Genomic DNA, 5,620 nt, shown 5'->3' with positions numbered 1-5,620 from the left:
CCGCTTTACTTGTGGGTCTCTCACGGGGAGAGCCGCGGGCGCGCCGGCACCGCCACCTCGTGTCCGTCCCCGCTGCTCAGCCCGGGCGCTGCGGGCACGGAGAGAGGAGCCGGCATCCCGGCGGCAGCCGAAACACAGCGGAGGAGCCGCGGGAGCGGTTCCCCCCAGCACCCCACACTGTCGGGCATCCGCGGGAACGGGGCAGCACAGCCCCGTGACAGCTCACACCACTTCGGGGCAAAAATACTCTTCTAGGAATGATAACATATGAGAAAAGAAAGCCTTTTACTCAAACGTTGACTAAAAGCTTTAGAGCGAAGTCTCTCTGTGAAGGAGTCACTATGCAGGGGTAGATGTTGCTGTCTGCACTTAAGTTCACAGATTCACAGAATATTCTGAGTTGGAAGGGTCAAGGATCATGGAGTCCAGCTCTTAAGTAAATCCGCATGGGGATTGAATCCACAACCTTGATGTATTAGCACCAGCTAAGGCTGCAAATAAGCATGGCCACAATTTAAAAATATGGCCGTAATTTAAAACAAAATAGTCAAAAGAATAATTTTCAAGGCTAAGACAGAAAATCATTACTTGTGTACCTACAGAGGTTTCAAATTAAATCTGAAAGCTGAACAGTTAATCAATTAACTGTTGATTTTTACCTTAATTCATTAATTCTGAAGCAAGTGCTGCACTCCTGAACAAAATCTGTCTCTCACTTCAGGATCCTTATTTTCAAACCAGCAGAATCTGGTGCCACTACAGGGTGTGCTGGTTGTGCCTCAGAAAAGCCCAAGTCCTGTGTCCTGCCCTTGTGGCTCTGCAGAGCAGCTGAAGCAGTGCAGGTCAAGTGGTCCATAACCCCTGCACAGAGGATTTAAAGGTGGGATGTGAGATCATTTTCACTTAAATGTCTTCATTACCTTTTTAAGAGCCTGGTGCAGTCGCTGCAGACAGGATTTAACACCTGCATGACCAGCCAGAGGGATCGACAGCTGCCTCTGGGAGTGCCAGTGCTGTCCCTGTTCACAGCAGGGAGAATTGCATCAGCTTTTGCGATATTTCAGTTGTCCGTGCTAGTTCATATGCTGCGATCTAATTAAAATCCATTTTCATACTGGCAGGGCTTGAAGAATCCATTCCCTGTCCCCAGTAAGAGTCAAACCGGCACGGAAGCATTTGTGATGTCCCCGTGACAAGAAGCCAAGGCCCGGGGCTGGGGGTGGAGCTCAGCCCGGCGCTGCTCGGGGCCAGGACACCACAGCGAGCGCGATGTGCAGGTGCTCAGTGAGCAGGGACAGGAGCTACCCACACCTGGGACTCCTGACAAGCTCTAACGAGCAGCAGGCACGGATTCCCTGTGATTAGCCAGTAGAGACAGCTCTAAGCTCCAAGTCTTTTTGAAACATTATCATCAGAATTGCCCTTTGAAAAGAACAAAACCCATAGAATTTTAATCACAACAGCTTTAGAAATGCAACTGCACTTTTCAAATAGTAATGAAAGCAATTCAACACCTGCTTTTATTTCTTCACATGGGATGTTCCAATCATTTCACTGTAACACAATTTCCTTTGATGAAATGACTTCAGGAGTAAAAGCATCACGTAATGCTCCCCAGCTAAATACAAGCCATGGGCCAAATCCATCAAAATGCAGCTTGACAGAGTGAAACTTTAAAATCTGGGCCATATACATGGTGACCTAAATGGAAAATATGTGTCAGGACCACACCAAGGAGCAAGTACGGTTCTGATGGAAGAGAAAAGCAGTATCCATCAAAGGGAGGAGGATGAAGCACTTCTCACTTCTGACAGATGCCTTCATAACCTTCAGCACAGGCAAGGGAAAATTTAGCCTGAGCTTAAAGTGTATGTTCCAAAAGCTCCAGCATAGCTGAGCTGGAAGCCAATCCATGAATGCTGTGACATCATTCACAGGTTTGAGGTCATTCCTTATGACAAAGTGCTAAATTGGCATTTCAGGAAATCATGGAACAAGTGACTTTATTGAATTTGGTGGGTGTTAGAAATAGGTGTCTGAAAAGCAGCAGCAATGAGTGCTAGAAAGGAAGGGCAGTGTTACCTGGGCTGGAGTAGCAGGGCGTGTGTGTGTGTGTGTGTGTGTGTATCACCTCCCATCTCCAGAGGAAACACACAGGCTGGAAATTCCAATCAAGTCGCCCACACATAGTGAGAAACATGGAAGCTGTTTATCAGCAACAACACAAGAGCTTTGAGGTGCCTGGAGAAGGAGCAACTGAAAGAAGCAGAAACTGAAGTTGTAATTCCGAGGAAAAAATACATTCAGGTTGGATTTTGGATAGAAGATTCCACCTAAAAAGCCACATGAGAACTTTCATCACTCTGTGTGGTCTTTACACACAATAGTTAAAATAGAAAAGGAAGAAAGAAGAACAGCACTTCCAGTTCCAGGCTTGCACTTTGATTCAGGAACAACTTCAAGGTGCCACCTAAGGATCCTTCAGCCCTGTTCCCTGCAACATTCCGTGCTTCTCAGCAGGCTCATGTCTGAGTACCGAGCCCAGGCAATGTTTCCCGGGCCAGAACTCCATCAAGCCAGTGAGAAGAGGGCAGTTTCTTAGAATGGTGGCATGGCAGAGGAACAAGGAATGTCTGGACTGGGTCTATCATGAGGGCCAGTGGTTTTCCTGAGAGGCAAAAACCGTGTCCTGCACTGGTGCTCCCAGACAGGACTGCCAATCCAGCCTCAACCCACGGCAAAGAACAGAGCCTGGGAGGAACCAGTGCCAGACTCCCGCGAGTTCCAGCCCCCTAGCCCAGACACCTCTCCAGCAGGGGTGTATCCTTCCCATCAGCCAGCTCCAGAGCTCCCTGCAAGACAAGCCAGGCAAGAACAAGTGATACTGAGCTAAATCAGAGATTATCCCCTGATCCAGCAGTGTGAATTACACACAGTGAAATTCTCATCTGCTCAAATCCAGCAGTATGTGCGAATGGGAAGCCCTAACAAATCTTTCCCTTTGAAGAAAAAGCATAAAGCAACACTAAATGGCTGAGTGTCCCTGAGAAAGGATCTTCCAGCAAAGAGCGTGAGTGCCATGAAGGCGGGTTTGTTCACAGAGTAAAGCATTACACAGATTTGCCCTTGATCTTTTATTCATAACTCAAGTGCATAATGTGTTTCCATCCCAAACAAGCAAAGGGGAAGAGCAGCTTTCCCAGCTGCTCAGGATGCAAGCACAGGCTGGGAGCAAGGCTCAAATGGAGACACGACATCGCTTTCTGCCGTGGTGTATCACACAGAGAGGGGTCACAGCTCCTGCACAGAGACCCTTTGCTCCTTCTGGCGAACACCAGACCCACAGCACATGCACAGAACAAGGTCTGAGCCTTCCAAAAGCTGACAGTATGAGGGAATCATGTTCCAGTGATCTCCATATCAATCACTGCACATCAGGGAACATTCTGGAGAATAATTGATATATGTGTGCTGACAACTCCTCTGGCATTCCATGGCCACTGCTCAACAAAGCAATCTGCTACACAAACAGCCCTGACCCTGCAAGAGAGCCAGCATGTGCAGGCAGGCAAGGACCTCATGGACACATCAGCAACCGAGGATTAAAATCAAACAAAAATCGCTGTTTTCAGTCTCCCCTCTGCAAGGCACTTCCTTCCTCCCTTTCAAGTTCTGCCATAAGAAGGCCTATTTCAGCAGACATCTACCTCCTCTCCCTTTCCCCATCTGCCCATTCCTCCAGAGTTCTTTGAATAATACTTTTATTCTCAGTCTGATTCAAATTATTCTGTTATTAACACTGGTGTAATTAGAGTGTGTTTTTTAACATTACAACTAAAACAAAGCTTTGGTGGCATTATTATTACCAGCACTGTGTAACCCGTGTACTAAGCGAGTACTTTTATGAGTACTTTTACTCTTTCCAGGTTGGAGCCATTTCAAGGTTTCTTGCAAATCCAAATTCCCTGTCCAGGTGATGTTCAAGGCCAGGTGGGGCCTGGAGCAATCTGGGCTATGGATGGGATGAGTTTTAAGGTCCTTTCCACCCCAAAGCAGTGTGGGATTCTGGCATTGTGTGGTAGGCCCCAGTGCAGCTGGAGCTGGTGCCTTGGCAAAGGGATGGTGCTGGTGTTTGGTTTTTGGTGTTTGGTGCCTCCCCAGGCTGCAGCTCCAGGCAGTCCATGGGCTGCCCTTCCCAAACTATGGGGAAGGAGCAGCTGTGCAGCTGCAGTGCCTGCCCTCCCCTTGACCCCACGGGCTGTGTCAGAGCACCCCCTGCCCCGGAGGGCTGGGAGTCCATCCCGTGACTCCCTTCAGTAGTGCTGAGATGCCTGGTGCAAGGACAGCTCATCATTGAAAGCTCAACCTAAGCTGTCCGGAAATTCTAATAATCTAAGCAAAGCCAAACAGGTTTCTCAGCAAGGAGCCTTTCCCCAGCAGGTCCCAATTGCACAGCCCAGTGCCTGGGGTTTGTGTCTCATTTGCCTGCCCAGTGAGCTGCAGCGAGGCACACAGCTCAGCCCAGGGGCACTAAGCCGCAGCCATCAGGTGCAGCCCGCACACTGTGCAGCACTTGCATGAACGCTGGCATCTTCTCAGCCTCCAAACACTAATTCTCCTAAAGGGTAAATTTGCATGAAGCAGCTTAGGGCACAGTTACTGATCTCTGTTTTCCGTGGCTGCAATTCTCCTCTGTGCTCCATTCAGCTCTACAAAGTGACACGTTTCCTGGGAGCCTGCTCTAGCCAGTGCCATGGACTCTGCACCGTCAGATCTGCTTTGCAGGTGAGGCTTGGAACAGGGCTGCGATTTAAATACAGCCATTTCACCTGCAGAATATCACATACACAAGTTTGTAACGAAATAACTGTAACTGTGTCCTGAGCCAAAATTAATTAAAAAAACCAAAAGAAAAACCTACACATACTTAAAGCAGGAACATGGCCTGCGTAATGTCCCGTGCTCCCACAGCTGTGCTCAGCTCCAGGAGGCTGCCAGAGCTCAGAGCACATCATGCATGGGATGGAAATGGTTCTGGTGTAGTTCTGAACCTCATCAGCGAGGTGTGAAACAAGGGTAAAGCAGCAGCCCTGACTCAGCTCATTGGGAAGTTCCAGCTGCCCTTCCCCAGCCGGGGTTTTCCCTGACTGACTCCTCAAAGCCCACCCAAGCCACAAAGCAGGGCCGCTCCTCCCTGTGCTCAGCTCTAGGACTTGAGAGAGTGAATAAATCCAAATTCTAGTTAACAGGCTTCTAAAGGCTGCTGAAATCCATTTCCCCAGCCCTGTTTATAAGCAGTGAGTGACCCTAAAAGGAACTTCTCCACATGAGAGCGTGTTCACAGCGCCACTCATGTCAGTTTCCGCAGTGGCCCCGTATTCCCAGGTCCGCCAGCTCATTTGGGAGGGGTAGGCCAAGAAGTAATGTAATACAAGAAGATTCACAGCTCTAGCAAAGCTATTTTCGAGTGGCACAGGAAAATATTTCTTGTGGACTTATGAAAGGGAGTGAAGCCGCTGCACCGGAGCCACACCGACCCCATGTGGCTGAGCCTGGGCTCCAGGGAGGGCCGGGCTGAGGAGGGACTGAGGGAGGGCCGAGCTGAGGGAGGCCGGGCTGA

Source organism: Geospiza fortis, unplaced genomic scaffold (assembly GCF_000277835.1).
Source record: "Geospiza fortis unplaced genomic scaffold, GeoFor_1.0 scaffold55, whole genome shotgun sequence".
In the NCBI taxonomy this organism is placed as follows: domain Eukaryota; kingdom Metazoa; phylum Chordata; class Aves; order Passeriformes; family Thraupidae; genus Geospiza; species Geospiza fortis.
Note: the sequence above shows the minus strand (reverse complement) of the source record.